At 38.2% G+C, this 25086-nt stretch overlaps 1 protein-coding gene, 3 long non-coding RNA genes and 1 pseudogene across 4 annotated transcripts in view; 2 read left to right on the top strand and 3 right to left on the bottom strand.

Moving 5' to 3' along the window:
* The window catches only part of LOC149116773 (uncharacterized), a 1619-nt pseudogene extending 168 nt beyond the window's left edge, over window positions 1-1451 (bottom strand).
* LOC149116772 (uncharacterized) overlaps window positions 1-5028 on the bottom strand; it is a 12498-nt gene extending 7470 nt beyond the window's left edge. Inside the window, exon 1 of the mRNA XM_089283801.1 lies at window positions 4632-5028. The gene's annotated coding sequence lies outside the window, so the exon portion shown is untranslated. The remainder of the gene's footprint in view (window positions 1-4631) is intronic.
* A 2928-nt stretch (window positions 5029-7956) lies between these two features.
* LOC110056337 (uncharacterized) lies at window positions 7957-9723 on the bottom strand. The gene is made up of 3 exons (XR_016205778.1): window positions 9559-9723; window positions 9348-9408; window positions 7957-8450 (listed from the first exon to the last, which is right to left on the bottom strand). It is a non-coding gene; the product is annotated as an uncharacterized LOC110056337 (long non-coding RNA).
* Window positions 9724-9831: 108 nt separating this feature from the next.
* On the top strand, window positions 9832-11598 carry LOC149116771 (uncharacterized). The gene is made up of 3 exons (XR_016205779.1): window positions 9832-9996; window positions 10147-10207; window positions 11105-11598. It is a non-coding gene; the product is annotated as an uncharacterized LOC149116771 (long non-coding RNA).
* Window positions 11599-18026: 6428 nt separating this feature from the next.
* LOC149116770 (uncharacterized) lies at window positions 18027-23772 on the top strand. The gene is made up of 2 exons (XR_016205780.1): window positions 18027-18575; window positions 23100-23772. It is a non-coding gene; the product is annotated as an uncharacterized LOC149116770 (long non-coding RNA).
* Window positions 23773-25086: the final 1314 nt, after the last annotated feature.

The raw sequence follows: 25086 nt of genomic DNA, 5'->3' as shown, positions 1-25086 counted from the left end.
GCTAAGGAGTTTTGGACTTATTTTGACTGGTCTCAGTAGTTAACCTAAATTTCCTCATGCAAGGACCACGTTTCCTTTTTCGACTCATGTTAACATGTGGTTGTTCAGAAAGAACATTTTGTTCTATTAACTTCAAATGATTATTACTATGCTGATTTTCTAAGTCAGAGCTATATGGCACTGTTGATACATAATGTACTTCATTTACATGACCTAAATATAATGTTGCGGGTGGCTGTTGTGATAAGTGATTGGGCTCTACCAAAGTGACCTCAGCAAAATTTTCATGGGATTCTATGATATAAATATTTACATGTTGAGACTCTGCAAATGCTTGAACAATTAGTGCATCACACCATGTACCTTGCATTGACATATTACTTAAATAATCATTCCATGAATGCTCTGTATTGCTTTCAATAAAACTTTCAGGATTATCCCTGAGGTATTGAACACCAACTTCTCTTATGTGCAGGTGATGACTTGAATCACCATACAACTGATGTGACACAGCTCTAAAAAAAACAGTCACTTGCACCACCAACATCAAGAGGTCTCAATCCCAGCTGACGTAATCGATAGTTTAACAATAAGGTGGAACTTACTGACAATGCAGTTTGATCACAGACACTTTGCTCAGGGCGTGGATTTAACTCGATATCACCGGACATCAAAAGCTTCATTTTCAATACACAATATCTTTTGGTACAGCTACATGATTTCAGTGTTTTGTGCTCAACTAAACAATGCATACTTGCTTGTTTACTATTTTGTAACAACTTGTTTGCTGCCCATCTTTTAGGATTTGCAAAGTTGGTAAAAAAACAGTCGCATCTGTGTACGTATGTTACATACCATAACTTATAGTCAGTCGCTAACTTGTTCAAACTTGAAGATTTAGGAGTAGATTTCCTGAAAATGCGCTTCAGCTTGCGTCTAGCTTTTCTCTTTTTCATGGAGCTCATAATCTTTTTTATCGGTAATCTTGACGGCTCTCGGTCTCTATGACGTTTTTGCTGTACTTTGCAATGTCTATCAAATACTCTCTCACACGGCGAGCACACCTCCTCATCAGTGCTAACCATCGCATGGAAAGATTCAGTAAAAACGACCCTTGGGTGATATTTAACAAGACTTTGTCAGAAGGAAATCGCCACAGCTTTCGTATATGTTAGGCTAATGAAAGGTATTTTCACATTAAATCCTTCGGCGGCGAAAGATTTTCTGCCGTTTACATTTCCCTGACAGGGCTTATTTAATCCCTCAGCGGGCTTTGTTATCCCCAAAAGGGGCTCAATATTTCCCATAACGGGCTTTCCTTTCCCCAAATGGGGCTCATAAAGCTTAATCTGTATCCTCTTCACATACGGTCGCAAAATTGCAGCATGGAGATTCTCTCGGCGCCAAGTACCTTGATCTTCAACTTTGAAGCACCTTTCGAAACCTTTCATTCAGCCGGATTGACACATATTTCGAAAGCTGTGGCATACTGAGAAAATACGTCTTAAGAGTGCCTGCCTGTCAAAATCAGACAAATTCTTAATTTCACGGCAAGGGTCGAAAATTCGATTTCGCTCATATTCTTATGGTAGATACGCTAGGGCATGACAAAAACTACTGGATAGTTTTTTTGGCAAAATATCCTTTTATTTCAAAGAAATATACAAATTACCAAATTCCGTTAAAATCGTCATTTGACGCACCATTTTATTAAGCAAGTTTGACAGCTTCGCATGCAAAACCACATCATTCTTCTGTCTAAAACACTCAAATATTTTTTTGCAATGTTTAAATGTGTACTGGGTTGGTTTTAGGGAATGTTGCGTTGTCTTTTTGGGTGCAAAATAATTAAATTTCGAAGACATGTATGTCATTCACTTAAAAGTACTTCATGAATATAATTAATTTTCACCATGTGCGAAACCTTCAAATGGATCAAGCTTCTGGTGGTTGAATCGCAGAAGGATGGTCCACAGATTCCTATAAAAATTTCTTTGGGCAAATGATTGTGAGCGACGTGAGAGCTTTTCAAAGTACGTCAAAAATGCAAATATTTGACCATCCATCGTCAAATTTCAATTTCCGGGTTAGACGTATATTTTAGCATGTGTCACACGACTTGACCTATAATAAGTTGAAATAGACACAGAGCTGATAATCTGGAAAAGTTCTAACCTTATTTGTTGTAAAAGGTAGGTCCAAAGCCGATTTGACTTTTTTCTAGTCGATCTCTCACCATTCGTCGCACATAAAGCAGAAGTTTGCTTTTGTTTATACAAGGTTAACGTCCGATGTACATCGCCTACTGTCAAGCTATTATTGGTCGAACACTATGAATCTGTGACCATCTTTCTGCGCTTATGAACATCACCGCATCTAAGTCTAAAACGGCTGAGTCATTTGTAGATAGTTGCTTGCTTTACGCTTCGCCAAAATATTGCGTTTGATCGATTGCTGACCATTGCTGATAAGCGTGTCGGCGCAGCACAATCTTACAGCCGTTATTTGTTCGTCACGCAATGCTGTCACGGCATATGCTGCACATTTTGATCTATTTTGTATAGAGTACTCTCAGGATAAGTGAAACAATTTAATCATTGTTCATCTGTTTGTTCATATATATAATAATATGTGTATATTTATATGATCGTGTTCTATAGTGTACGTGGCGTCGGTCCAATCGCGTTTGTTGTACGTTCTGACGTTTCAGACAACGGCTGATAAAGCTAGTGCCTGTACTCACTAGAATTTTAAGAAAATCACCATAAACAAATTATAGATCAATGAAGCAAGAACTAGCTGAAATAAAAATAGGAAATCACAACGTGTCTAATTCGTGAGAAAAACAGACTAAATTTAATTCGTAATTACGTGAGTAAATAGCCCTGGCCATGCTATTTTATTTGGCGTATTTTGTTTGCATAGTGGCGAGGCATTGGTATGTAACAGACAATAGTGGACTGTTGTCAATACAGTCCAAAATTATCGTCAGTAAAATATTGTAAATAAAACACCTATTGACCGGTTACCTCCGCGGCCACCATTTGGTCATTCCGATAAGGGTTTCATTATTGTCTTTACCCCTATTAAGCGGCCACCCAAAATTTAAGAACTTTGTTTTGGAAAGGGCGATGGCAGATAAGAGTCTGAAATTGAAGGTGCATGACGAGTGATAATTCAAACGCACGTCTATCATGATTGTCTTGAATTGACTCCATGCTCACCAAGAAATTTATAGCCCGACAGTGAAAAATTAAATATTCAAGGTACACCAACCTCTATTTAAGCGGCTAGCCCCATTAAGCGGTCACCACCCATTTCCCAGAGGGTAGCCCACTGTATTACATGTAAACCAAAAATAATTGCATAGTGCGAAAAGACCTAGGTATGAGTTTAGCGTTACAGTATTACGCAGGGCATGTAGGTAGCGGTGCTCGAGTAAAAGATAACAACAGGGGCAATGGTAAACTATTCATTCTTTTCATTTCTTAAGTCAATCTCTTCCTACTCAACACGATTGTGTGCTCCCAGTGATTCCAAGCCTTACAGAGCCTTACGTATTAGGATAGAAATTGTCCTAGCCCTACCCCCTAAAATGGGATGACAGCATTGCGTGACGAACAAGGAACCGTTGCAAGCAAGGATTCAAGCCATCAAACCATGATGATCAAACGTAATATTTTAGTGTAGTGCAAAGCAAGCAACTATCTACAAATGACTTAGCCGTTTTTGACTTAGATGCAGTGGTGATCATATGTGTCGAAAGAGGGTCACAGATTCATGGTATTCGACCGTTAAATAAGTTGACAGTTGGCGATGTACATCGGACGTTATGTAAACAAAAGCAAACTTCTGCTTTATGTGCGACGAATGGTGAGAGAAACACGTCAAATCGGCTTTGGACCTGCCTTTTACAGCAAATGAGGTTAGAAAATTTCGAAAGTATCAGCTCTGTGTCTATTTCAACTTAGCATAGGTCAAGTCGTGTGGCGCATGCTAAAATATACGTCTAACCCGGAAATTGAAATTTGACGACGAATGGTCAAATATTTGCATTTTTGACGTACTTTGAAAAGCTCTCGCGTCGCTCACAATCATTTGCCCAAAGAAATTTTTACAGGAATCTGTAGACCATCCTTCTGCGATTCAACCACCAGAAGCTTAATCCATTTGAAGGTTTCGCACATGGTGAAAATTAATTATATTCACGAAGTATTTTTAAGTGAATGAAATACATGTTTTCGAAATTTAATTATTTTGCACCCAAAAAAAGACAACGCAACATTCCCTAAAATCAACCCAGTACACATTTAAACATTGCACAAAAATATTTGAATGTTTTAAAGACGGAAGAATGATGTGGTTTTGCATGCGAGGTTCTCAAACTTGTGTAATAAAATGGTGCGTTAAATGACGATTTTAACGGAATTTGGTAATTTGTATATTTCTTTGAAATAAAAGGATATTTTGCCAAAAAAAACTATCCACTAGTTTTTGTCATGCCCTAGCCTATCTACCATGAAAATATGAGCGAAATCGAATTTTCGACCCTTGCCGAGATATTTTCCATTTTTATGGACAGGGACTCTTAAGAAATTCATCACAAAGTAAGAAACTAAAAGGTAACTTACCGATAGGACAACTCGTATCACACACGTATCACTACTCTCTCTTTAACCTGTCGGACCAGCTCCACTTTTGGCAACGAAAGCAAATCGTCGTAATCAGTTTTCTTGCAGTTGTCGGGAGTAGTCGTGGAAAGCACATGGTGATGACGCAATTGTCGTCTTTACTAATACACATTCGATTGGTTCCGACTGTCATTGGTTGTTAATTTCGGGTCACGAAGAGATTACGAGTGATTATCGATGATATTACCCTCCTGGTACCCAGTAGAGAATGATTCGGCACGGCGGAAAAACCGCTGCTCATGCGCAGTAGATTTCGGTTCGTCTTCCCGCCTTTCCATTTCCAAAATGGCGGACGACGAATCAAAAACGAACACGTCATTGTCATGGCTTTTGGCAACATCTTGCCCGCTCAAGCCAGTTACAATCAAGTCGGCTACTTTGGGCAATGATCCGTGCTGCTGTTTTGACTGTGATCGAGAGGATCGGAACGGTGTTGTCAGTTTTCTCAGGCGATGAAGACAGCTCTTCCGAAAGGAAACTTTCAGCTTTTCCAAATTCACCCGAGGTACCGTTTTTCCTTTTCTTAAGGTCGTGTCAAGTTCTTTAAGGTTTTGAACCGCAATTTCTTGTAGCTTGTTTAATTTTACGGAACATATAGAATATGACTTTTTTTTCGTGCTGATGAAAATTTTTAAATGCTATTTGTTCATGAACTTTTGTATCGTTGCCTGAAGAAAGAAAAGGAGGACGAATTCGTAAGTAGTACACACTAATGCCTAATGTTGTTGTGTTTTTCGCTTGTGTGCTACTCATTCGTGCTTTGTTTTGCCGCTTCAGTGGATACCATGTACTGCCATGAGCTGAGAACTTGTAGTAAGCTTATAGAGGTTTAGTATTGCATTGTAGAAAGTTGTATTGTATATGTAATACAGCTTGAAGGATAAAATAAATTGCTCTTTGTTTATGTTAGCCTGTGTTTGATATTATGGCTTATGCCACTTCGCACTTACTACGATTCTTGTTCCTTGGCTACGCAGCTTTCCCCGCAGCTGCGGGCTTCGTTATTGCAAACATATCTCCATTGTGTTAACGAAACAAGCAATCCGCCAAAAGGGTTCTTGTTCCACTTTATACTGGGGGAACATTCGTTCATGTGACGGCTTGTAGTTACATCGAAATTCAGTCAGTGTAAAACGCAGACTGTGCACTGGAGACTGCAGAGTGAGGGGGAAATACATACTGCAGACATTATTATAACTGAATCGTGTTTTATCGAGAGCTAACCTTAAACAGGCTAACTGGAGAAAATATTCAGGCTAACCCTGGGGCGGATACAGAGCAGGGGTTTCGAGATACGAGCTGCCAAAAGGCGGTCCCCTGTAGGGGGACCAGTGGCTTTCATGCTGGAAATTTTTGAAATTGTGGTCCTTGAATTGGAAATAGGATTTCTTTTATTCTGAGGCCAAGTTAGCATGTTACGCTTTATTATATATTTTTTTTAATCTAGGGGGTTCAACCGAACCAGCCAAAGCCCCCTAGATCCTTCCCAGCTAACCCGAGTGATATTCAGTCTAACCCTAGAACTATTTACGCTTAACTCTCACTTCTTTTAGCTTGAATAAGGTTGGTCTGTTTACTGTTAACACACAGTAACACTTAAAAAGTCTTCAGTCTGCATTTTAACACCTGACCTGCAGTCCAAAGTCTGCGTCTTACACTGACCACGTTGGAAAGCATGCCTTTTTGCAAAAAGCACCATTGTGAGAAAACACATGAAAACTGCACCATCCCTCCTCCCCCAATAGTAAGTTTAAGTCTTGTTCCAAGCAAATACCGTATGCCATCTCTCCTAGATACTTTTAAGGACAAGGTTCAGTAGCCTACACTGCAACAAAATTCTACTGTTTCATATAATTGTGTTCCAGATAAATTCTATACCCTTGCAGACCCTGCCACCAAATTTTGTTTACTCTCTCCCCCAACTTCCAACCATCTTAAGGGGTCACCACCTTATTGTGGAGGGATGGTTTTTGTATCTAAGACCCTATGAGCTATGTCAGCTAGAGTCTTGTACTTCTGGTAGGTTGAAGGATAGGGACCAGACAAATTGTGATCACCTGGCTTTCTAGGTTGGGTGTTGGGCTGAGGGCTGAGGGCTGATAACCCACTACTGTAGAAAATAAGGCTATAGCAGATACAGAAGATATTCAAATCTCTATCAACATCAGTGAAGCAACAAGGGCTCATATCATAACACATGCATTTGGAGCAAACCCCTTCCTCTGAACACCCCACTGAAAATGCCAGTTCACCTTCATACTTTCCTTTTCAAAATTTTAAGTTTCGAATTCTTCCTCCCTCCACAACTCCTCAGAATTTCCATTGACCTCCCTTGAGGTGGATATGGTTATCTTCTGGCACCACAATTCACTTTTTGGTAAATTAATCAGATCAGGCAAATGATGTCTCAGCAAAATGTTAATCTGATTAAAATGCAACTTAGAGATTTGCAACTCCAAAATAACTACATGTAAAAACTACCGTTAAGTTAACCTCTCCCATTCCCAAACAAAGAGACCAAACAAGCGCGACTAGAATTGTTTCATTAAAAACACCGCCCAAATATAGAAAATTAAACTGAAATAAAAATAAAATCCAACACAAACACACAAGCAATGAGCATCATTAAAAAACTGGATCATTGGATAATGCAAGTTGAGAGTTTTCATTGTTTTAGCCATCAGGGGTTATGAGCCATTATACCATGCTCTACAAATATGGAAAGCGTATGCATGGTTTTTTGAGCATTTTTATTGTTATTTAAGTCTAGTTTTCCACCCGTGCCTGTTGGATATGAGAAGATTAAAGCCAACTCAGCACTACGTGCCTTGTTGGCTATCTATTATCTCATATCCAACACGCTCTCGTGGAATAATTGATAATTATTCACTCCCTAACGAGTGAATGATGCGTGATCCAAACAATAACAAAACGGCTGGCGAAAACTCATGTTCCGCCAGTGTTTCTGAAACGGAAATCCTGAGAATACAAGAAGATACTGTACCAGAAAACACAAAAAAGTCTTCAAAGTTTTGAATTTTCAATTTTCATTTCAAGTGAAAATGAAAACTTTGATTGAGCAATGAAATTATTTTGCAAACAGACTTTTCATTTAGATTGCTGATTTGAACTGTGTTAAAAGACCATTTAGCTAGATTGTGATCAACGAGCATTTTATCGCAGGTTAACTGAACTTGCCATGTTAGAAGATTCTGTCAAGAATTGTGCACATCTTCATACCGCTTGCATGTTTTCAACGCATGAATTGAGAGGTCAATTAAATTATCTTTTAATGGTTTCCTTTTCATCTGTTGTTGAGATCACTTTGTACATACACTAAAAACTTGTCAATCTCAGTGAATAACAGCCACTATTCACCTTGATTGCAAAGAATAATTGTTAAATATCGCATAAACTACCACACCAAAATATTATGATCTACAAATTTTTAAGAAGTCAAATCCCAACCAAGTTGTTTACCAAACTATAACTTTTCTGTCTTCAAACATTTTTCTTTATTAATTACTGGGGAATCCTGAAATACATGTTCCATGCATTTGGTTCCTTAATTATCCCTTTTATTATTCCTTAATCTTTTTATGAAAGGGGACATATCATTTAGTATCCTCTCCAAGGAAGATGGCATTCATTTCATCCATGAAAAAAACTTCAAGTTGATGTACATGGCCATGTCACACTGTCTCCAGCCAGAGAGTCAAGTAATTGAAAGAGAGGAGAGTGTGAAAATCTGAGGTCTAACTGTGCAAAAAAAGAGGGAAAATGTAAAATTAAATTAAGCTATACTTTGGCTTCATCCTTTGAATACTTATTACATTGCAAGAAGAAATGTCATTAACTTAGTATCTGCACTGTTCATACATTATAAAATACTGCGTAGAGCATTAAAGACTATGCAACTCGTTTCAACCTATATTGTGAATACCTCAGTCATTTTGCTAGCTTTGTAACTGGGAAGTTTAAATCATGTAGTACAACATAATCATGAAGTACAACAAAAGGAGTGTTACTTCTTGAGGTTTCACTCCATAAAAAATAAATAAATAAAAACATTTCATTAACCTCATCATCATCAGACTAATTAAACCCAAGAAAAGTCTGCCTTCAGGTCAAAAAATAATTTTACAAGATAACTTTTAAAAACTCTTTCAAAACCACGCAATTAGTCCATTCAATAACAACGAAACAAAAAAACTTAGTGTACATCTGTCATATCAGATTCTTGCACACTTTATTTACATGTGTCGGTGGGCTTTGAAGAACGAGGTATATAACAATAGTTGCTATTCTTATTCAATGAGATGCTAATAAGTGGCCGGGTATTCTGAAGTTTAGCCAAACATTGCATGTAAGATTTATATCCTTAAATCTACAAAATTAAGCTCATTTACAGTACAGTGTCAACGGTTTTCGTCACTTATTTATATCAACATGGCAGACAAAAAACCTGACGGGTCTCTTCCCAGAGGCAAGTCAAGATATGACGGGTAATTCAAATGATAGCGAACAAAATCTTCAACTTTTAAAATGCAGACTCATCGAGCCAAAAAGTTTCCGAAGCCACACACGAACTAGGAAATGTTGCCACTAGCAAAAATCAACCATTTACGGAAGGAAAGGAAGGAAAACTTGGCTTACCTTTCAATATAGCTTTCCATTATGCTGTGTTCATTGTGTTAAGTCATCTGTACACCAATATCTGCAGCAGAAGAGTATTGTAAATAAACTAAGCACGTGCTTCCGCTTGGCACAAAATGAACACGACACCAACGCACAAAAGAAATCACAACACAAAGAATAACACTCAAAGAAAGCGACAAAACCAGGCTAACATTTGCAACATACTTACTTTTGCTTAATCCGCATACTCTGTGACAAGTAGAGGTTCTAACTGGGTAAAAATCCACAATATTTCTTGCTGTTCGATGCTCCCGCTTGCAAAATGTTCAGACATTTTCGAAACTTGTTTGCAGCCGCAAATTGTCAGCGGCGAGCGCTTGAGCATGCTCCAAGACAACGGATTTTTCAGCCAATCAGCGTTTTTCCGCCGTGCCCTACGTGACACATTACATGAATCATTCGGCACGGCGGAAAAACGGCTGATTGGCTGAAAAATCCGTTGTCTTGGAGCATGCTCAAGCGCTCGCCGCTGACAATTTGCGGCTGCAAACAAGTTTCGAAAATGTCTGAACATTTTGCAAGCGGGAGCATCGAACAGCAAGAAATATTGTGGATTTTTACCCAGTTAGAACCTCTACTTGTCACAGAGTATGCGGATTAAGCAAAAGTAAGTATGTTGCAAATGTTAGCCTGGTTTTGTCGCTTTCTTTGAGTGTTATTCTTTGTGTTGTGATTTCTTTTGTGCGTTGGTGTCGTGTTCATTTTGTGCCAAGCGGAAGCACGTGCTTAGTTTATTTACAATACTCTTCTGCTGCAGATATTGGTGTACAGATGACTTAACACAATGAACACAGCATAATGGAAAGCTATATTGAAAGGTAAGCCAAGTTTTCCTTCCTTTCCTTCCGTAAATGGTTGATTTTTGCTAGTGGCAACATTTCCTAGTTCGTGTGTGGCTTCGGAAACTTTTTGGCTCGATGAGTCTGCATTTTAAAAGTTGAAGATTTTGTTCGCTATCATTTGAATTACCCGTCATATCTTGACTTGCCTCTGGGAAGAGACCCGTCAGGTTTTTTGTCTGCCATGTTGATATAAATAAGTGACGAAAACCGTTGACACTGTACTGTAAATGAGCTTAATTTTGTAGATTTAAGGATATAAATCTTACATGCAATGTTTGGCTAAACTTCAGAATACCCGGCCACTTATTAGCATCTCATTGAATAAGAATAGCAACTATTATTATATACCTCGTTCTTCAAAGCCCACCGACACATGTAAATAAAGTGTGCAAGAATCTGATATGACAGATGTACACTAAGTTTTTTTGTTTCGTTGTTATTGAATGGACTAATTGCGTGGTTTTGAAAGAGTTTTTAAAAGTTATCTTGTAAAATTATTTTTTGACCTGAAGGCAGACTTTTCTTGGGTTTAATTAGTCTGATGATGATGAGGTTAATGAAATGTTTTTATTTATTTATTTTTTATTGAGTGAAACCTCGAGAAGTAACACTCCTTTTGTTGTACTTCATGATTATGTTGTACTACATGATTTAAACTTCCCAGTTACAAAGCTAGCAAAATGACTGAGGTATTCACAATATAGGTTGAAACGAGTTGCATAGTCTTTAATGCTCTACGCAGTATTTTATAATGTATGAACAGTGCAGATACTAAGTTAATGACATTTCTTCTTGCAATGTAATAAGTATTCAAAGGATGAAGCCAAAGTATAGCTTAATTTAATTTTACATTTTCCCTCTTTTTTTGCACAGTTAGACCTCAGATTTTCACACTCTCCTCTCTTTCAATTACTTGACTCTCTGGCTGGAGACAGTGTGACATGGCCATGTACATCAACTTGAAGTTTTTTTCATGGATGAAATGAATGCCATCTTCCTTGGAGAGGATACTAAATGATATGTCCCCTTTCATAAAAAGATTAAGGAATAATAAATGGGATAATTAAGGAACCAAATGCATGGAACATGTATTTCAGGATTCCCCAGTAATTAATAAAGAAAAATGTTTGAAGACAGAAAAATTATAGTTTGGTAAACAACTTGGTTGGGATTTGACTTCTTAAAAATTTGTAGATCATAATATTTTGGTGTGGTAGTTTATGCGATATTTAACAATTATTCTTTGCAATCAAGGTGAATAGTGGCTGTTATTCACTGAGATTGACAAGTTTTTAGTGTATGTACAAAGTGATCTCAACAACAGATGAAAAGGAAACCATTAAAAGATAATTTAATTGACCTCTCAATTCATGCGTTGAAAACATGCAAGCGGTATGAAGATGTGCACAATTCTTGACAGAATCTTCTAACATGGCAAGTTCAGTTAACCTGCGATAAAATGCTCGTTGATCACAATCTAGCTAAATGGTCTTTTAACACAGTTCAAATCAGCAATCTAAATGAAAAGTCTGTTTGCAAAATAATTTCATTGCTCAATCAAAGTTTTCATTTTCACTTGAAATGAAAATTGAAAATTCAAAACTTTGAAGACTTTTTTGTGTTTTCTGGTACAGTATCTTCTTGTATTCTCAGGATTTCCGTTTCAGAAACACTGGCGGAACATGAGTTTTCGCCAGCCGTTTTGTTATTGTTTGGATCACGCATCATTCACTCGTTAGGGAGTGAATAATTATCAATTATTCCACGAGAGCGTGTTGGATATGAGATAATAGATAGCCAACAAGGCACGTAGTGCTGAGTTGGCTTTAATCTTCTCATATCCAACAGGCACGGGTGGAAAACTAGACTTAAATAACAATAAAAATGCTCAAAAAACCATGCATACGCTTTCCATATTTGTAGAGCATGGTATAATGGCTCATAACCCCTGATGGCTAAAACAATGAAAACTCTCAACTTGCATTATCCAATGATCCAGTTTTTTAATGATGCTCATTGCTTGTGTGTTTGTGTTGGATTTTATTTTATTTCAGTTTAGTTTTCTATATTTGGGCGGTGTTTTTAATGAAACAATTCTAGTCGCGCTTGTTTGGTCTCTTTGTTTGGGAATGGGAGAGGTTAACTTAATGCTAGTTTTTACATGTAGTTATTTTGGAGTTGCAAATCTCTAAGTTGCATTTTAATCAGATTAACATTTTGCTGAGACATCATTTGCCTGATCTGATTAATTTACCAAAAAGTGAATTGCGGTGCCAGAAGATAACCATATCCACCTCAAGGGAGGTCAATGGAAATTCTGAGGAGTTGTGGGGGGCGGGGAAGAAGAATTCGAAACTTAAAATTTTGAAAAGGAAAGTATGAAGGTGAACTGGCATTTTCAGTGGGATGTTCAGAGGAAGGGGTTTGCTCCAAATGCATGTGTTATGATATTAGCCCTTGTTGCTTCACTGATGTTGATAGAGATTTGAATATCTTCTGGATCTGCTATAGTCTTATTTTCTACAGTAGTGGGTTATCAGCCCTCAGCCCAACACCCAACCTAGAAAGCTAGGTGATCACAATTTGTCTGGTCCCTATCCTTCAACCTACCAGAAGTACAAGACTCCAGCTGACATAGCTCACAGGGTCTTAGATACAAAAACCATCCCTCCACAATAAGGTGGTGACCCCTTAAGATGGTTGGAAGTTGGGGGAGAGAGTAAACAAAATTTGGTGGCAGGGTCTGCAAGGGTATAGAATTTATCTGGAACACAATTATATGAAACAGTAGAATTTTGTTGCAGTGTAGGCTACTGAACCTTCTCCTTAAAAGTATCTAGGAGAGATGGCATATGGTATTTGCTTGGAACAAGACTTAAACTTACTATTGGGGGAGGAGGGATGGTGCAGTTTTCATGTGTTTTCTCACAATGGTGCTTTTTGCAAAAAGGCATGCTTTCCAACGTGGTCAGTGTAAGACGCAGACTTTGGACTGCAGGTCAGGTGTTAAAATGCAGACTGAAGACTTTTTAACTGTTACTGTGTGTTAACAGTAAACAGACCAACCTTATTCAAGCTAAAAGAAGTGAGAGTTACGCGTAAATAGTTCTAGGGTTAGACTGAATATCACTCGGGTTAGCTGGGAAGGATCTAGGGGGCTTTGGCTGGTTCGGTTGAACCCCCTAGATTAAAAAATAAATAAAATAAAGCGTAACATGCTAACTTGGCCTCAGAATAAAAGAAATCCTATTTCCAATTCAAGGACCACAATTTCAAAAATTTCCAGCATGAAAGCCACTGGTCCCCCTACAGGGGACCGCCTTTTGGCAGCTCGTATCTCGAAACCCCTGCTCTGTATCTGCCCCAGGGTTAGCCTGAATATTTTCTCCAGTTAGCCTGTTTAAGGTTAGCTCTCGATAAAACACGATTCAGTTATAATAATGTCTGCAGTATGTATTTCCCCCTCACTCTGCAGTCTCCAGTGCACAGTCTGCGTTTTACACTGACTGAATTTCGATGTAACTACAAGCCTTCACATGAACGAATGTTCCCCCAGTATAAAGTGGAACAAGAACCCCTTTTGGCGGATTGCTTTTTTCGTTAACACAATGGAGATATGTTTGCAATAACGAAGCCCGCAGCTGCGGGGAAAGCTGCGTAGCGAAGGAACAAGAATCGTAGTAAGTGCGAAGTAGCATAAGCCATAATATCAAACACAGGCTAACATAAACAAAGAGCAATTTATTTTATCCTTCAAGCTGTATTACATATACAATACAACTTTCTACAATGCCATACTAAACCTCTATAAGCTTACTACAAGTTCTCAGCTCATGGCAGTACATGGCACCACTGAAGCGGCAAAACAAAGCACGAATGAGTAGCACACAAGCGAAAAACACAACAACATTAGGCATTAGTGTGTACTACTTACGAATTCGTCCTCCTTTTCTTTCTTTAGGCAACGACACAAAAGTTCATGAACAAATAGCATTTAAAAATTTTCATCAGCACGAAAAAAAAGTCATATTCTATATGTTCCGTAAAATTAAACAAGCTACAAGAAATTGCGGTTCAAAACCTTAAAGAACTTGACACGACCTTAAGAAAAGGAAAAACGGTACCTCGGATGAATTTGGAAAAGCTGAAAGTTTCCTTTCGGAAGAGCTGTCTTCATGGCCTGAGAAAACTGACAACACCGTTCCGATCCTCTCGATCACAGTCAAAACAGCAGCACGGATCATTGCCCAAAGTAGCCGACTTGATTGTAACTGCCTTGAGCGGGCAAGATGTTGCCAAAAGCCATGACAATGACGTGTTCGTTTTTGATTCGTCGTCCGCCATTTTGAAAATGGAAAGGCGGGAAGACGAACCGAAATCTACTGCGCATGAGCAGCGGTTTTTCCGCCGTGCCGTCACGTAGGAGAAACCTCGGTGAAACTTTATTCGTATGACATAATAATTTGCCATATATGAAGCACTTACCAGAGGATTTTAGCGTTTTCTCATGGTGTCTGTGCTTCGCACTAGAGACAAAAATCTTCTTGTTAACCGCGCGGCCATGGGCCAAGCGCGGTTCATGGTTTACCCGTGGTTTATTTTTTAACCGCTCGGCCATGGGCCGAGCGCGGTTCATAATCTACCCTTGGTTTATTATTAACCGCGCGGCCATGGGCCGAGCGCGGTTCTTGGTTTACCCGGGGTTTATTATTAACCGCGCGGCCATGGGCCGAGCGCGGTTCTAGGTTTATCCGTGGTTTATTATTTTTTTTTGTATTTTTTTTGTCGGTGACCAGACGCAGACCTCCGCTCGGCCAAACTTTGAGTCACGCAACGTGTGATGTTTTTCCGCCAGAAGCTGTTAAAACATAAACACACGAACAATTTTACGGATATTGTTTTCTTTTTTGTGGGTAAAATATATTTTCTTTTCGCTTTATCAAAGCGTTGGATTTAAAGGGAATAATAAATACGCTAAAAAAAGGTATTACGTCAGCCATGGAATGCGCTGACGTTGCAGCTTTCACTTTCGCTACGTGACAAATAAGATCGTGTTTACTTTGCAAGTTTATTTCGGCAGAAGCGACGGTGATTAATTTATTTGTAATTTTGCGAGTATTTCTTGCGGTTTTAGGCAAATGAAGTAAATCCTTTGACTGTTTCATCGCAGCGAGTTCATAGATCGGAAAGAAAATTAAATGTTTGCAAGCCAAGCAAAGAACGTGTCAGAACGTGCAAAGATTACGTCATTGATAGGGAAATAACCACCGTACTAAAGATAGCCGTAGATAACGCAATTCTTGAATTATGTGACTCGTGTGACTTCTTTGCTAACCCTTAACTCAAGGGAAAAAAACAATTAAATTTAATCGTGACTTTAAAGAAAGAAAGCGGTTTGTAATAGTGTTCGTATCTTCATGCCCATACATATCCCGAAGAAACTTCCAGATTAAGACTATTACGTCATCGGAGATGTCACAACGGCTACGACTGATGGTGCGATAATAGAGTTTATGTTGATCAAGTGCTGTGATGTCTACAGTAATCAATGAATCATCAAAGATTGCTTTGGAATATGCACTGCGTTGCGACTGTAGTACTAAGAAAACAGTTAAATTTTAAAAGCGCGGTTATAAGATCTAACAGATCGTTTTTTTTTTTTTTGTCGGTGACCAGACGCAGACCTCCGCTCGGCCAAAGTTTGAGTCACGCAACGTGTGATGTTTTCGCGGCAGAAGCTGTTAAAACATAAATAGACGGACAAGTTTACGGATATTGTTTTCTTTGTTGTGAAAAAAATATTTTTTCTTTTCGTTTTATCAAAGCGTTGGATTTAAAGGGAATAATAAACACGCTAAAAAAAGGTATTACGTCAGCCATGGAATGCGTTGACGTTGCAGCTTTCACTTTCGCTACGTGACAAATAAGATCGTGTTTATTTTGCAAGTTTATTTCGCCAGAAGCGACGTTCATTAATTTATTTGTAATTTTGCGAGTATTTCTTGTGGTTTTAGGCAAATGAAGTAAATTCTTTGACGGTTTCATCGCAGCGAGTTTATAGATCGGAAGGAAAATTAAACATTTGCAAGCCAAGCAACGAACTTGTCAGAACGTGCAAGGATTACGTCATTGGTAAGGAAATAACCACCGTACTAAGGATAGCCGTGGATAACGCAATTCTTGAATTATGTAACTTGTGTGACTTCTTTGCTAGCCCTTTACTCAAGGGAAAAAACAATTTAATTTAATCGTGACTTTTAAGAAAGAAAGCTGTTGTTAATAGTGTTCGTATCTTCATGCCCATACGTATCCCGAAGAAATCTCCAGATTAAGACTATTACGTCATCGGAGATTTCACACCGGTTACGACTGATGGTGCAATAATACAGTTTGTGTTGATCAAGTAATCTGGTGTCTACGGTAATCAATGAATCATCAAGGATTGCTTTGGAATGTACACTGCGTTGCGACTGTAGTGCTAAGAAAACAGTTAAATTTTAAAAGCGCGGTTATAAGATCTAACAGATCTTCTTGTTATTTTTTTTTTTTGTCGGCGACCAGACCCAAACTCCCTCTCGGCCAAATTTTGAGTCACGCAACGTGTGATGTTTATTCGCTAAAAGCTGTTAAAACATTAATACACGGACAATTTTACGGATATTGTTTTCTTTGTTGTGGGTAAAATATATCTTCTTTTGGTTTTATCGAAGCGTTGGATTCAAACGGAATAATGAACACGCTAAAAAAGGTATTACGTCAGCCATGGAATGCGCTGAAGTTGCAGCTTTCGCTTTCGATAGGTGACAAATAAGATCGTGTTTACTTTGCAAGTTTATTTCGGCAGAAGCGACGGTCATTAATTTATTTGCAATTTTGCGAGTATTTCTTGTGGTTTTAGGCAAATGAAGGAAATTCTTCGGCTGTTTCATCACAGCGAGGTCATAAATCGCAAGGAAAATTAAGAGAGATTTTCTGTGTGAGTGTGTGTGTGATTTTACGAGTGTCGGGAATTGGAAGATAGTCACGCAAAATCGATTTTTCGTTTATTTCGCCAAAACATACCTTTGAGTGAACTTATTCAAGGAAAAAAAGTTTAAAGTTCCAACGATTTGTTTTAGGGCCAAAATTTAAGAAAGTTCGAAATTTGCATATAATGGCTGTTTTTGCGACTTAAAATGTTCAGAATTGCACGCGTCTTTACGAAAACAGCTGGGGCGTAAAAACAATCCTATGAAAACAAAACTTGGCACAAATATTATTTCATTCTTATACTTTAAAATCGTGTAATAAGTTTCTTGAAGTTTTGTTTGTAGCTTTTTAACGAAGGGTATTTGTACAGCCGCCATTTGTGTCTCTTGGCAAGGAACAAATAAAGGCCAACTTTGACTAGTATAAATGGCCTCTGGTATATATTATTTGGTCAAAATATCTACATTTTAGGAAACCTTGGTTATTGCTTTTTTCACCCGAAAAGTTATAGCTCTGGGAATTAAAATGTTCTCCGTCAGTAAAATAAAATGTTACGGCATGTAAGCGAGTTCAATTTTATGCAAATCACAAGGTTATTCTTTGGAAGTCAACGGTGTAAAACAGGAAACAACGACTCACCGTTAATTACGTTCCTTCTGCTGCTATAGAAACGATTTTAACTTCCCAGTGTCCTTGTGAGCTGTTCTGTAAAATATTTCCAGTAAAACAGCGAGCATAAACGGCCATAAAATTCGATAGAGTGGCACACACAGTCCTGGCCGTTTTCATCGTCTTGATCAGTCGAGAGTCCTTTAAAAATATGAATCAGGGGCGGGGCAGAAGACTCCTGAAATTTTTGTACTGGATCATCCAACAAAAAGTGACGTCACATCCGGTTTAAACGGTGCCGCGCAGCTCGTTTCACAAAGCGCAGAAATGGCGTTTCGATTGGGGAAGATTTTCTTCTATTTGCAAACCATCAGGTCCGTGTCCTTCCATACTGAGGATAGAAATATCTTGAAGACACATTTCTTCGACTTTTGAAGCAAAACTGTTGGCAAAAGAGAACAGCTTAGTATTGTTTTGAAGGAAAATAACGGAGAGCCTTCTGTCATCGAATGGCGGATTTTACAAATATTCAAAACTGGTGTTGTTCCGACTTTTGGTTCTTATTGTTCGTGATTCGGTGATAACACTAAGTGCAATAGCCTATAATGTTAACAACAACCTGGATGAAGTATTGCTGGCCATAGTTTGCACTGTATACAACGGGAACATATTTAACAGAAGCCGTTTTTTTCTGAAAGTGAACACAGTTGAAGCTCTGTATCCACGAGCGTGTGGTGGAAAAGACATGCTGAAGCGTATACTCAAGGTTAGTATCCTATTTCCGTATCTCTTGTTGAATACGGTTTTTCTCTGTAAGAAATAAGCAATGTTGAGAGTTAGAGGCGAACTTTGGGGATATCAGATTTCCCCGAAGAGATCAACAAAGGGGTGAAGCACTCCCCACCAAATTTTCTGGGAGTACCCCCCCGGGTACTGTGAAGTTGTTCATAAATATACATGTATGCTGGATAGAATTCAAATTTTATCCAGTGGTTAATTGTACATTCCTCTGTATTGTCTGAACTGCAATGCTGGCCTGGGGATCAACTTCTTTGGGCAGTTCCAAAAGAGGGGGGTTGGCCTGTTTAGGGTTAGCTCCTTAGCCCTTAACTTTACCTCCGCTTTTGACAGGTACCCACTTCTACTGTCACCCGGGGCGGGGGTACTCCCTTATATGCACTATAGGGGTATGTGTGGTCCCAAAAGGTATGGTTTTTCAGTCGTTTTGGTCATAAATAGGGTATCAGTTTTGGCCATTTTGGCCTTAAATAGGATATGGGTTTTGTACTCTGGTCTTGAATTGGGTAATGTTGTTTAGAAGAAGCTACTTTTTCATCATTATTGATAAAACCATAAACAAAAGGTAATAAATAGGGTAGGGAGAATCGCAGATTTTGGTAGTCATAATTAGTTAATTCGACTATTTTGAGATTTTAAAGATATGTTCTATATATGAAATTGACTCAACAAGAGATGCTGTGGGAACACAGGCCACTGATTATTGTTTTCACAGCTTTTTTAGTTCTTCCAAAGATCTGTTTACAACACCTCATCTTCTGTTAATCTGGTGGGGATACAATGTAGCTCTGTAGCAACAGGACCTTTGTTCATTATTTGATCAATGTTTAAATGGCATCTACCTTCCATCTTGTAAAGAAAGAATGAAAAATGGCTGTCTCATACGCATGCATCAAATAATTCACAGAGGTCAGTTGTGATTGCTCCATTGTGGGTGGGCTGAGAATTCTAGCTTGGTTTGATCTTAAAGTGATTGTTTGCCATTTATTTCCCCATGCATTTGGCTGAATTTGACCCTGCATGACTATTCAAAACCCTTATTGAATAATCAAATGGGCAATATCCCCCTTTGTTTGAGTTTCCCTCATTCATTCAATCACAGTGGGTTTTGCTGAGTTAATTTTCTCTTCTTTGTAAATTGATATTTTTGCTTTAAATTCTAAATTCCTGGTTAGCCAAGCCAAAGTGTTTATATAAAGAAAAGTTGTCCTGCCTGTCAGGGTGCCAAGGCGTGACATGAGCCAAGGCTAGACAACTCACCCACCCCTGTTGTCTTGCAGGCGAGACAGGTTCATGATCCTAAATGTAAACAGTTGGTTGAATTTTCAAAGAAATAAATGAAAAGTTAGCTTGGCCAGGGTAACTCAGGAGAAGGGTTGTCTTGGGTACCCAAGACCATATAAATGGTCCCTAGTAGGGCCATTCTATTTTATTTCCACACTCCCTCTTCCTCTGTTGACATGAGCTTTAGACAGGGCTATGAAAGAGTTATTTCTGCACTTTTATCTTTTCTGTTAGGTGGTAACTATTGACTTATTTAGTGAGTGTGGCTGGGGAAGGGGGTGTGGATATAAAATGGAATATCTCTAGTTAGCTCTGGGCCCAAGTTGTGTGTTGTCTAACTGATTAATATATACAAACTATACTTTCCAAAATCTTTATGGGTAGGTGTTTGAGAGGATCATCTTATCTGTTCATCACTACAGTGGAACGCCACCTTATGGCCACCCCATTCACATAGCCACCTTGTTATTATGGCCACTTGATTCTGGCTTGAACAAAGGCTCAGTCAGTCGGTCATTTTCTTATTTAAAGAACCCCTTTATCCACACTGTTAATGTGGTCAGATTATTGTGGCCCAGCAACCGGATTAACAGAGTTCCACTGTAATTTAAAATTGTCAGTGTTGGTTGTTTCAAGAATATTTTTACCTCACAGAGGTGAAAATGAATTTGAGCTATTACCCACAAAACAAAATTCTGGATCGTACATTTTAGGAGTAATATACACAATTTATAATAAGCATCAGGCATCACTTTGATAGTGAAGTCCCATAACTCTATTATTTGGAGATTGGTTATCCACTATCCCTGAAATTACCAAGGCTGATATCTCTATTATCATGTCATCAAAGCCATAATATTTTGACACCTACTGTACCAAACACAGTTTCCTTAAGCAGTAACAAGAGTCTTTCTTTAGAAAACCAAAATAGTACTTGCTGTCAGGTGCTTTATAAAAGTATAACCCTTCCAGAAGCCTTCACAAAGTAACATCAGTTGCTAACAATTTTTTTGTGGCTGATTTAAACCTTGTAATAAATCATACTGACCTGGCCCAAGTTTAATATACATTTTGTTGCATTTAGCTCACATGTTTTCAGTTTAAAGGAGAAGGTCACTCCAAAAAGCTTACTTTTTTTGTCTTCACTTATAGCAAGTGAATATTCAGCATTTCCACTCACCAAAGGTTCAGCCTCTGAAGTGCCTGCTATCCTTAAGAAATTCATCTCGAAATTAAGAAGCGACTTCGGAGGCCACCATTTTGCAACTGTCTTGGCAGCCTGAGGCTGTGTTTATGTGACCTCATTCCGTCCAACTCGAAATTGGTGGGAAGGAGAAGAACCTGCAACTGACTTAGCATCTGTCACAAGGTCAGCAAAATCTATTTTTTTTCCAAGCGATTATCCTCTTCACTATCTTCAATGCTATTATTTTGGAGTTTAGAGCATATTTAGCTCAAAATAATGTCTCAAGAGCAGCCATAACCCAGAGTGGTAGTCAAAAGGCTTGTCACAAGCCATCAGGACAAAATCTGTCAGACAGAAGGTTTTCATTAGCGTTGACATAAAATTTATGTTTTTTGGAGTGAGCTTCTCCTTTAAAATACACACATTAAGACTTAACTCAGTAGCAAGGTACCTCTTGTATGAGCAGTAACAGTATACATGTATCCAAAAAACAAAATATATATTGTCCAAAATCAGTCATGTTAGTAGTGTTAGTGTCTAATGGGTTCCTGCAAAGAGATAATTATACAATCATTCTAGCAACTCTCCTCAATATTCTGGGAGTCTCCCACCTTCCGTTTAGATCATTCATCCCAGGCAAGTTTTGAACTATTGTCCAGATACAAGGGACCATGGCCTTCTAGGGAGAGTGCTTTAAAGTGCTATTATGATGAAATTTGCGGATGCCCTCCATAATATGAGCATAACAGTTTTGTTACCATGGCGACATACTGGGTTTCAACCTTCCCTGATGATTATAGGCTTTTCTGGCCACCTTTGGCTTTCCATTTTGATACTTGTCAATGGTGCATCATCAGCACGATCTAGGAAGCATATTAACAGGCAAGGTCAAAGTCATAGCCTCGTTTAACGTTTTCAAGCTGAAAATCACTGAATTAGTGAAATCAGGTTAGAGGGGACTGGAAAAGAGCAAGTTGCCATGAGAAAATACAGGCTGTATATAATTTTTATAGCCATAGGTGTGTTTCCTGTAGTTCTAACTATAAGCCTACCAACCTGATGTAATATTGGGTTAAGTGTATGACAACATCAGTCGCCTCATTTGCATATTTCTATTTTTCAAACCTACATATCTTTGGAACTGATGCAGATATTTGCAAAGGGTAAACAGCATTTTTAATCTTTTGTGGAATTCTATGTGACACACCTGAAAATTCTGACTCAAGGGGTAAAAATTTAAGGATAGAAGCACTTTAAAGCATTGAGTTGAATTTATGCTGTTGGCAAAATTTTACTGTAAGGTGTCGAAAGGAATTTGGAGGGGAATTTGGTGTGGTTATTGAATTGACAGACGTTGGTTCTGTTATTATTGTCATTATCTTCTATATTTTTGAGGCAGAATGGTGGTTGTCAAAAGCAAAACTGGCAATATCCTCACTGACCTGTGTTTAGATGTTTTTAGGTTTTTGTCTCTGACAATGAAGGTCAATTTGAGTAGTTACACTGTCTTTACAATAGAACATATGGATATTAATAGTATAGTTATATTTCAATATCCTCATACTAAAATTATAGTAATTTTATGGCTCAATTTCTACCTCTGCTTTAATTTGTTTAAACCAGTTTATTTTTTTAAACCAATTTAATTCCATCAAAGGGGAAGGGGGAATCTGAGAGCAACAATAAATTAGACCAACAAATATAAGGACATTTGCAATGGTTGCTTTCATAGCCTAGTGGAGATGAAGTGGACCAAAAAGTAAGAGATCTGATGTTTGAATCTAGGTCTGTCTGTACAAAGATTGTATTGTAGTGTAGGAGTATTATGGTAAGTTATCACTTATGTTGGGGGTTGATATGGGATCCTGGCTGTACTGTTGTAGGGTAGGAATAGGGACTGAGGGGTGGGTGGTGTGTTTGTGATCCTTTTTAAAAACCACTCTAAAAGTGAAAACAAACTGATTTCAATTGAAAAATTTACAGCACAGGTAAAAATGATACATTATATCTTGTTTTTTATAGGTGGTAAATGAGCAAATACCCTCATGATCAAGAGACCTGTCCAAGTGTGATTTTTTTTTACTGATAATGGAAATCATAATAAAGATACAAAGCCACCTTGGTGTGATTTCTTCCTTGACTGTGAATTGCAACCTAACCAAATGTTGCATTCTGTAGGAGGTTTACAAAAATTAAATGGAAAATTAAACTACACCAGTTTGTATTAATTTTATAAGTACTCCTCTCTCCAAAATATATTTGGTATGTTGTCATACATGTACTGGCAAGAATATAATGTAGAAATTTTATGGGAAATGTTTCCATTTAAAAAATATGCAGCTCAGACACAACAATAATTCTCATTTCTGTGGTGTTTTCTTTGGTGTGAAAGTGTAAAAACAGATTCTATTGAAGAATAGAGGAGCTCCTCTGAAAAAGTTTGTTTTTTTTTTCTGTTCATTTTTTGTTGTTGAACATTTATATTTTCCTATAATCAGTTTCTTCACAGCACATTGTAAGATAATAACTAGCCATAAAAAGGACGTTTTTGTCTCAGAGATCATTTTCAAGATAAAAAAAAAGTGATTTTCATTTCTATTTTTTATTCTCTTTAGGCAGAGACGTATTGAGAATTTCCCTAAAAATATCACAAGGTACAAAGGAAGGGGCAAAAATAAAAGTTATGTTTTCATTACCAGTTTGAGTCTCTCTCCGAAGCTGCAAAGTATGGTTATTTTATACTGTTGTGGATAACGTTAGGCCCATTTTAATTCAAAATACGAATGGGAACTTACATTGTCAACCACACAATCCCTTAAATTGGCTCTGTTTTGTTTTTTGCTTTTTTCCAGAAAACAATTTGAACATCCTTGTTACACAAGGAGAGGTTTGGGGGGGGGGGGGGGGGGGAGGTATTCTACATAGTTTTAAATGGGGAAGCTCCACCTCAAGGTCCAACCCCTTAATACTGTATCCCTTTTCTAAACCCTTATATCAGAATCCCCTCATTCTGGCTCATGAGAGTAAACGAGAGATTATCAACAACATTTTAGAACTAGAAGAACGGAAATCCCTAAAAGAAAGATTTCCGTACCCTTTCATTATACAGCTGAATTCAACTTGTCAGAGATCCCTTACCCTTTAATAGTTATATCTGAAGCCTGAAAACTTTTGAGTAGAGCTTCCCGATATATGTCATTACATGGAGTCCTCCCACATACACAATCCAGGAACTCTTGACAAGTTGCGATGAAGCTGGCTTTAAGACTGTCTGATCAGGCAGCTTCTTCAGTTTTTGAGTACAAACCTGTTACTCTCAGTCAACTTCTAGTATGGAACCTTTTCTTTTCTGGTCTGGTCCAAGTTCACAGACACTACTAGCTAGCAATCACTTTCACAAGACTAACACTAGCAATGTCAGTCGCAGTCTGGTTGTTCAGTTTCACTGCACCATGTTTCATGGTCACTCATCATTGTCAGACATGAGTTCATAATAGCTTGTAACATTCACCAGCCTGGCAGTGTCATTGTTGCTATTGCCTGTTCCCAGACTTCCTTTTATGGCTGGGTGTTGGGGCATGATATTTCATTACTGTTTGCAAACAGTTTGTTAAGATTGCACATTGAAAGCGTGATGAATTAAAAATAATTGAACTCTATGAGAGAGAATTGTCAGAATTGCTAGGGTTCTCTCATTCCCTGGAACTGAAATGTCTTTATGTAAGCTTATATAGAGAAAGCAGACTGACTGAAAATAGGGCAAAATGTCTAAGTAACCTTTCAAAATAAGTTGCAAATACATTTGATAGTTAGGGATTAAAAGATAGGGCACTTGGTCTGTAAACAAAGCAATTGAAAGGAATCCAAGCAATTAAAGGTGCATGCTTGACCTCACAGGATCGGGCGGGGGGCGGGGCGGGGTGGGGGGCGGGTGTATTGAAACTTTATAGTGTCACTGACATTTAACACTGTTGAAACAGAAAAAAAAATTACATTGTAACTGAAAAAA

The sequence above is a fragment of the Orbicella faveolata genome, unplaced genomic scaffold (genome assembly GCF_042242905.1).
Source record: "Orbicella faveolata isolate gen_17 unplaced genomic scaffold, um_ofav_v1 contig_12, whole genome shotgun sequence".
NCBI classification, from domain to species: domain Eukaryota; kingdom Metazoa; phylum Cnidaria; class Anthozoa; order Scleractinia; family Merulinidae; genus Orbicella; species Orbicella faveolata.
This window is presented reverse-complemented; position numbering and strand designations above follow the sequence as displayed.